The following is a 10,007-nucleotide window of genomic DNA, read 5'->3' on the forward strand; positions in this document are numbered from 1 at the left end:
GAACGCTATTAGAGCGTCCAAAATTAGATATTTGCGCGCGAGGTTGCGGGATCTTCTTAGAAAAAGGAAAAGGTTTAATTCTATTTGAAGTGGAGAATTCTACAGTAAACAAAAGCGAAAACGATCGAATTTCAGCGGTTAGAGCGTTCATCCCAATAAGAAAACGACGAAGCGCCGTAATCTGATTTATACGGGTATAAATCTACTGTGTCGAATCTGTCTTTTCTTTCTACGATCTTCATTCCTCTTCCGTGTTTAATCGGTATGTTTCAAGTCCCGTTGGTCCCCATAGAATCAGATAGGAGCAGGTGGTGCGTTATTTTGATACTTCAATGCCCCCTCCCCCCCGAAGCTACTCGCTCGTAAACTGCGAATTTGCTGTCGATCGTATTTGGAGTGTCTTTCTTCGCTCTCTCTCTCTCTCTCAATTAATTAATTAATTAATTAATTGATTTATTTATTTATTTAATTAATTTATAATTTCAAGGATAATGTTAATCTATATATTATAAATTTTGGTATATTGTAGACTCTATAAGTATCAAAAAGAAAATTAATTTTTTTTCTTTCAATTTAGTCAATTTATTTATATAATTTGTATTTTCGTTGACAACATCAGCTTATTATTGTTATGTGTTTTATATGTTTTATATAATATGAAATTGCTTTATATATTTTTAGTTCTTCGCTATCTGATAATTTCGATCTAAATTTTATGTTATAAACAAGCATTTCAGCAAATTAGCTTGACTAAAATATCGTGTTTGACAATATTAATTATTATTTTTGCTGTTATTTATTGAATTACATCATTCATTGCTTTTTAAAAATAATACTGATTTATCGCATAAAACTCTAACACAATTATTTTCTAATCTATCTTCAATTGAATATTTAAGCCAATTGCTACTTAAAATCAGTATAATTGTTGTTTAACTGCTTTTATATATCAATTTTGCTGTAATAATACTTTTAAGAAACTTAACAGAAGAAACACACACATACAATATAATAGCTAGAAAGCAGGGTACAGAATATCTCAGTACGGTTGCACGAAGGTGCAGTATTCGCGACAATAAGTATCGCGTTCACGCCCCAACTTTGGACATTGAATTCCCTCATATGTTCCCGAAGACTTTCTCAAAACGAGATAAGCAAGTGCTAGAATACAAAACAGACGGAGAGTCTCTCCGATGTTATCCTCTGTTGGTTTAAAAGCGGGAACGTCAGTTAAAGAGAAGGTCCTTGCGGCTGATAACGTTCCTTATCACATAAATGAATAGTTCCTCGAACATCCAAGAACCACTTTAAGAAACTTACTCCGCAAGTGCCATATATATAAAACTACAAGACAGAATTAATAAATGGCGGCGTACTCGGGAAAGAAGCGCTGTTTTTCTTTAAAACGTGCATCTCTCCGTTGGAACAACCGGGGGAATAATCCTCCTTGCGTCTCGAAAATTTAATTAAAGCGAGCACACGAAGCAGAGCTAGAAATCGTTAGAAAACAGAAACTTGTTGGAAACCGGTCGAGGGAGGTGGAAGGGATCGTGGACGGACAGCGAAACCTTGCCAAATCTCCGATGCAACAGCAAACCGGCATCAGTTCGTCCGTAGCTCCGCCACGACTATACTTTGGCATAATGCAATGTTCGAAGTTTTCGACGATCCGACCGGAACGGTAGTAGAACGGCGTATCCACTGCCGCTTCATATATTTGGGAAGGGAAGAAGGAAGAAAAAAAATAATGCACCCTTGTTCGCGTATCTTCAATATTGCGCCGCAAATTTCGTCTCGCTTCGATTTCATTTTGCTATTAACAGATGATAAAGCCGATCAGACGCGTGACGCGGGCAGAAGAGAGGAAAAGAAGAGAAAGGAAGAATTGCGAGGGACTGCACGAGAGATATCATCCCTCGAGGGTGGAGGAAAAGAGCCGATGACCGTGCGAGAATGGCGGCAGTTTGGAAGAATTGCAGCAGTTTCACAACTGTTTTCCGTTCTTCTGTTCCCTCTACTGTTTTCCACGCTCCGCTGTGCCTTCCGAAGCGATAGCCTCCTCTGTCGAATCGCTCTTCTCGTTGCCCCCTGGACGTCGACACCCCACCGACGACGAGCGCGAGCGAGTATAGCCTCGACTATACGGCAAACTTTTCGTTATTATCGCTTTTCCGCCGGCGAACGAAAGCGGCCGAGTAGGAGAGTAGCCGGAAAAAGCATCCTCCTCTTCCTCGGGTCTGTGCCGAGTAGCGTCAGTAGTTACGGGCGAGTAACCGCGCTCGCTGTCCGATTTCGATCGACTTTTTTTCGGATCTTTGACTGCTGTATTATTTATGCCGGCGCCGTTATTACCGCGCCTGATCGTCGGCGTTTGCCGAAACGCTCGCACGATCCTGTGCGAGACGACGCCGTTCTCGATCGCAGTCTCTCGCACAGCATTTACTTAACTTCGCTGGCTGGTACAACTTTCTGGTACAACGTTACGTTCAATAGGAAAGAATACAATAGCGGAAGCACTTTGGTCCTATCTGCTTTTTTTTCTTTTGACAATGTTAAATGTTTATTTTTGTAACCGATGATATTTTTGTACGATAAGGGGATTTTCCAATTTTTGTCATAGTATAAAATTATATACTTCAATTATTTGCATTTTTTTAGCGTAACAATTTAGTTATGTAAATATATTGAAATCATATACTTTTCGGAGAAAATAATCATATTATCGAAAATTGATTTTCAATAATCTTGATTCAAATGTATGTACAGTTGCGAAGAGAAAAGTCTTGAAAAATCTTCTCCCTTGTAATTCTGTGAAATATTTCTCGTGTTATTTCTTGTCTGACTTTTGTTTCGATGAAATCGGGTTGATTGAATAGCTCAACAATGAGGAAGTAAAAAAAAAAAAAGAAAAGTAAATAACGGAAGCGCAAGAGAAAGTCTGCGAGTAACATCAGCGAGGGTTGAGACGTCGGTCGTCTATGAAATTCGTCGAATCGGATTGTTTATGCGGAATATTCATCGGCGAGGGGGTGCGAGCACTCTCGACGGGGTGTTCACCCTTTCTTGCCGCTGATCGATAACGGAGGAACGACGGATGCTTCTCAGACGAGGTCGCTTCTCATCCACCCACACCCCACCGTTGATTCGCATTTATCCTCCTGAGGAAACCCTTAATTGCATTGTTCTCTCCTAATGAAGCTGTTTTTGTTGCAGAATAGAGTTAATTGGGAAGACAGGAACGCAAAGCGTTCGATTTCCCGTTTCGAGATTTGCCTCGCCTTTTTCACGATTTGCTTATAACTTACGTTATTGCTAAATGCTTTAATCATATTCTCTTGGTCCACGCAAATTTTCAACAAAAATTATACAGTTTTTATACAGTTTGAGGTACTTGACGTTTCATATGAAATTTCTATTCATTCAGAACAATGCACGTGCACGGAAAGATATATTAATTCTCATATTGCAAATAGTAAATCTCTTTATGAAATTAACGAAACATTTTTAAGTTTTTCAACTATCTTAATAGCCATTTTTTTAATTGCATAAAATACATGTTATCATTCATAAATTATATAATATACAATTTCAATCACAAATGATCATAAGTGATAATATAATGTAAGAAAATAAATATATCTATACGTGTATGAGAAAAAGCTCTTATATGTTAAGATTTCAATCGTCGTCATCGGTGTCATCGCATTTCCCATTTATCATTTTTATCATCTCTCTCGTGTTACGGTTATAAGGCGACCATAAGATCATTCGACAACCATAGGTCATCACCATCACCATCGTAGGAAATCATGAGTAACAGATTTTAAAATTCTGATTTCTATGACAAGAATGTCGACGGGACAGAATTTCGTAGACCTTGACGAAGAAGTAATATGAAGCGAGGTCTGAAGAAGCAGCAGAAAAATGACGCGAATAAGAACACCAAATAAGGATCTCTTCACTCTCTTTCGTATTTTACGAACGCAAAAAAAGAAAGCTTTTTCTTCCCTTTTTCGTTTTTCCTTTTCTCCCGCTATCAACCCTTAGAGTTTCAATAAACCTTTACGAGCATGGATCAGAAATCCATCGAAATTTCCGTCGTCGATGTAACCTTTAACCAAGCCGGAGGAATCAATACACCAGATCAGCGCCATCGCTATCGAAGCTTTCTTCGAGAAAGGAAATTATGTTGTCGTTGTGGCGCCAGACGGAGGAAACGGAACGAAACGCGCGTGGAAAACTTCATAACAAAACATCAAATATCGCGCGGGGAGGGAAAAATTTTCGTGTCCCGTTTATTGAAAACTGAATCTAACGATAAATTTGATTAAAAGACTGACTGATTGTGAGTCCAATAAATTGTTCGTTTTTTGACGTTCCAATATTAATGCAACAGACCGGATAAATTCAATGCGATATTCAAGGGAGAACTTTAGGATCCATAAAGAATTCGATGCTAGAAGGGCGACGTATTCGCGGGGGGCGCAGCGAATGTATCGCGCGCAGAAAACTTAGACATATCCGCTTTAAAATGTTGCGTCGAGGCAGACTGGTCGCGTGATAATTTGGCGCTAGCGGCTATCGAGCCAATTTGCCTGCCACCTCTCAATTACTGTTCCCAAAAAAAAAAATGCCGTTTCAAAATTGTCGCAAACTTTTGCGATAACTTTATTCTTACGCACACAGAGGCGCATACATACACGCACACCTACACATGTATAGAGATTCAATCGATCGATATATTAATGACTCTGCGAATACATCCCATATCTCGTCAACCAATCAGACACTGTATCCAAAATTTAGATGGAACATTCCTCTATTGTGTGACTGAAATACTTTATGTCGACGAATTGTTCACCGAGATAAAACGTTGGAAAGAAAAAAAGGATGGACTGAGCGATATGGTCGGGCTATGGACCACATTCAAGGAGGCCAATAATAATACAATAACCATCTATGGCAGAATAAAATGGCAGATGGTTGGTCAGGGGTAAGGGGTTATCGTTAACGATGTCGTAAGAACGCGAGATGTTCGATAAACATCAGCTAGACCGGAGGATATTACATTGGAAACATCTCACCGAGGCTAACTTCGAAGAATATGTTAAAATCGATAGGACATCTCGATTCGCTTTCATGCAATTTGTCCATGAAATGTCATATTGAATACTGATTCAATATGAGAATATATCTTTGGAAATCTTCTTTTATAGCCCTAATATGACGCGATATATATCGCGTCACGTAATTTGCGATACATCGCGTATTTAAATTTTATCCATCGACTTGCCGATGTAAACTTAAAGTTGACAGCTTGAAGTTTTAATAAATACAGCGGCTTAAATATCGCTTATACTCGCAATCGCTAGAGTCAGCAAGTCGACGCTCAAGAATTTACCGTCCGGATGATAGTGGAGTGACTGGTGTCTGCATCAGATTCTCGACAGAGCTCTAAGAGAGAGAGAGTCTCTTTCTATTCGATTCGCGAACTAGAAGCTGTCGCTCGCGAACGGGGCATTCATAGGAAATTCCGGAGAAACTTTCCGACAGCGTCAAAGTTCACGTTGCTTCAGCGCCTCGCGCTTTCTCGACCGGGGACGTCAACTGGAACACCAAACAGAAATTACGGCCGTGCGTCAACTGTGAGCGTTCAACGAATCCGCTTGTCAGCTGAATTCTTTTTTGACGAGCGGCCTCTTCCTCGGTCTCTTTCACGTGAATTTTCAAAGGCCGCATCTTTTCCGGTTCCATAAGCAAACGTATCAGCATAGATAATACGATTTCATAAGCAACAATGCAGATGCGTTTCGCTTTTTTAACTAGAATGAGATTTAAACTCGACGATAAAGCGAGAAAACGAATTCTAAAGTATATTAATCCATTTCCTTTTTTATGAAAAATTTTCTCATTAGTAAATTTTTCCGTTGTAATTTTATTTCTCTAAATAACAAAAAGCATTGGTTGCCGTTTCCATTAATGCGATGCAATTCATAAAAATGTAGATTAAAGATTGTTCAACGTTGCGAGCAATATCCGGGGAAACAATTCTCCGCAAGTGGCGAGAAACTTTGTTATGAAACAGCCGGCGACTATGGGTGAAACGTGACGTATCAAAAAACGACATCTCGACGCTCTCGCCATCGAGAAATAACGGATTGTCTCTACGGGATCGAGCCGATCGTTGAGTCGCGGACCTCGTCCTCGTCGTCGTCCTCGCCGATCTCGCCATCGTCCTCGTTGCCGACAACGACGACACTCTTCTAGAGTAATAATTCTAGGTCACACCGATGCACCTCGCGCGCCGGAACGATAAATCCTTCCGCGACTACCTTTTCGCGTCGGGCGTTTCTTCCGCTTTTCGTATAGACGGACGTAAAGTAAGTTCGAAGTAGAGGATCCGTCGCTTCGTCGTTACTCGTTTTCCCCCATGGTAGTTTTATCTCTCTCCGCCGTTACTCCTTTCCATCTCATCCTGCCGTCACGTAATTTTAATTGCCTATATCCATATTTCCGGGAGCGGAGATATCCTCGGGGGACGAAAAGTCATTTCTCGCGACCCTCGACCATCTCGTTCGCTGCCGCCGTACTCCTTCATCCTTTCCATTTACATTTCACAAGACTCTCTCGTCCGACAATCTTACACCTTTGCGTCTCACTGAGAGATCGGAGAAGCATAACCGACGGGAACTAATGTCCGACTATCTGGGAGAGATGCTAAAACGAGCGTCACGGACTAGACGTTTTCAAGAAATTTCACCTTGAATTTCTTTTCCTGTTGAGAAATCTGATGAGCGGACAGCATATCATCTATAACTTTATGATTGTTGGCGAAATAACACGATGCGACATCTCTCAAATGAGCTTTTAAATAAACTAAGAATAGGGGACGTAGATCAAGGAGAAACTCATAATTTTCGTGATCATAGTATAATTCGATTATCTTTCTAATTCTCAAATATTCACGAGGTATTTCTCATTAGCGATTTCAAAATTTTAATTTGATGTCTGAAAAGTTTGTTCAATTTATAAGATACATAAAATAATAAATTGTCTTAGTCGTAAAATTTCTGGCAATGTGTATGTAGATTCGATAAAACATACGATTGCAAGAAAAGCTTCTTCTAAAATTGTAAAATATATAAACTTAGTATTATAGATATGTGTTGGAATGGCATTTCGATCATCAGAGGGTATTGATTATTTATTCGCCAAATTCGCCAGCTGTCAAATACCTTCATATAGCGTCACAGAAACCAAGTCGCTTTTGTAAGCATTTTCCGGGGGCGACCAGGACTATGCGCATTATTATAATGTGCTATAATATTAACATCCTGCACCGTTTATAATCACAAAAAGATTGCAGCGGTATTACGGGTAATTAACGTGTCACGGGCACAAGGGACCGTAACAAGAGCCGTTTGACTATGTAACGTTGTAACAGAAATTAGCATTGACATAAAACAAAATTATGATCTCGTTCATTTTGCCGTGCCGGGCCCCTTCGTTAAAATAAAATAATTAATTTGATATTGCGTGCAAAAAAACAAACTTATTCTTATTATCTTTATGTGCAAATTAATTTACAAGAAAAGTAGAAAAATTATTGAAAAGATAATATTTTTCTACTCTTTGAAAACATATTTAAATATCATATATTAGAAAGAGAGAAAGGGAGGAAATATGTATATATTTTATTATTACTAATGAGAAAAACTTTGAAAAATTTCCCCTTAGATTGACCTTTTTTCACTTATAGATGCAAATCGACGAATTCTATAAATTTTAATTTTATTTGTGATAAAATATAACATCCCGATTTAGTACTCGAAGAGCATTATCCTCGATAAACATCCAAATGCTTATAGTAAAATGATATCGCGTATTGAGTACATTATTGCTCTACATCGCTTTCAAATCGGCGTGTCTCGCAGATGTCGATATTTGTAAACGAAACGTGTGCGGGCATATGTGTGAGAACGTAGGGAAATAGCCGAAAGTTGCGGTAACTTGTAAACCGCACGTGAACGTGACTATTACATGATATCATTTTAAACCGCGGATCGCGAAAACAGGATCGTGGCGCGAATCATTTCGAGGCTCTTGGTCGTAATTCCTAGGAAATAATTTCCACGACGTTGACGCTCGCATTATTGGCGTTAATTGACGCCCGGCCGTTTCTCTTCTATTACCGTCGCATTCGGCGCGAACGTGATTGCCCGTTGCTAGGAGGCACGACAACGAGAACGCCGAACGAGTTTTGGAGTTTGAAATAAAATTGGCGGACGGCGCGATTGCTGCCAATCGAAATTAATTGTCGAGGTGTCGCGCTACGATGTCGATGACGCTCGATGTGATGCTGCACTAACTAATACAACGAATGCGTGTATCGAATGAAAGCGATGATATCGTTGTCAATGCATTATGGCTATTAGTAAATATTTGAATCACCTTTAATATTTTATTCTGTAAATTTATACAGAATAATGCCGATAACTAATAATATATATAATTTCGATATCAACTCTGTAATTCTGTAAAGCTATGTACAAAAAGCATAAAGTGGTTATTCTATATACGAAATAAGAAAATTTTAGTTTTAAGAGAACTTTTTAAAGAAAATTTAAACAAAATTATTAAAAAGCAAATTGAACATATTTTACAGATCCTATTAAGAAAATATATATAAATTAATGCAGATGGCATACGTGCTTTTCTTTATGAGCTCTGACTTTTAATTGGAAGCCTATAAGTAACAGGTGCGCCAAGTCGCGCTACACGCGCGACTGCTTATTATCTCTCTCCCAACTTTGCTTCGGATATACTCTACACATTCATTAAAATACGATAAAATTTCGCATTCTAATTTTCATCTCGCTCTATTTCATTAAAGCAGAATATGTATCTAGTTTTTAAATGTAATTATCTTTACGCAACTGTCCTTTGCAGTCATCCATTTTATAAACTCGTATCGCACAGTTTATTTACACTCATTTAGTAACGAGAATATATCCTGAATAAAAGACATAGTATTTATTAAACAATTTATTCAGTCTTTATCTTTATTAAGCTTGGAGGCAGGAAAATGAATATCAAGCATCGGATTTTTAAAAGTAATTGCTCACAGCAGACTATAAGTGAATTTACATGAAAGTATATCTATTTACGAGTCATATCTATTGTAATTATTATGAATTCTAACTGAAAACAAACCTCGTTTATGCATAGAGACAACTATTTCTGCCGAAGAGCGGATTCTTTTGAAATGTCACCATCGATTTTTGGAATGGAAAAACTCATGCGATCAATCGTTTAATCCGGCACTTTTGCAATAAACATAAACTGATTATTCTATATACGCGAGAGTCATTGTTACATTAACATATCAACACGGTTTATTTGCGTGGCGTACAGGCGTAAGCGGCCAATTTACATAATGCTATGTATTATGCAACAATAAACATGCACGGCGTAGAGTCGAAACGACGACGAGCGAACGTATCGAATCCGCCATCGCATCAGTGCGCCGTCCGATCGAAATTTCGAAATTTCTTCCCTCTCGGACACAGGAATCTGTGTACGCATCTGCATTCCCGATTAGCTCGGCAGGCTGAAATTTATGAGCTGACGTTACAGGCATAAATAAAGTTACGTTGAGCACCACTGTCGCCGCATGATCGCGCAACGACGACGACGGCGAAACTCCCGTTCGTCCTGACGAATGCGTTAAACGCATTAGTATTCCGCGAGCGCGATTATTTGATCGCAAAATTTCAAAACTGTCCCGTGCGCGACGCTGCGCAGATAATCCCGTTAAACTTAAACGATAGAACGAATGAAAGGACGTATGTAATTCCACACTCTTCGTTCGCACGATCTAAACCGCCACGAATAAAATTCACTGATAGAAATTACTAATCTATAAATTATTCACTACATCAATAATTATTTAAAGATGACGCTTCAAGTGATTCAAAGATATTGTTTAGAATTTCTCTGATTTAATA

The sequence above is a fragment of the Polyergus mexicanus genome, unplaced genomic scaffold, assembly GCF_030449975.1.
Source record: "Polyergus mexicanus isolate NDT 795.1 unplaced genomic scaffold, iyPolMexi1.0 SCAF_5, whole genome shotgun sequence".
Taxonomy (NCBI): domain Eukaryota; kingdom Metazoa; phylum Arthropoda; class Insecta; order Hymenoptera; family Formicidae; genus Polyergus; species Polyergus mexicanus.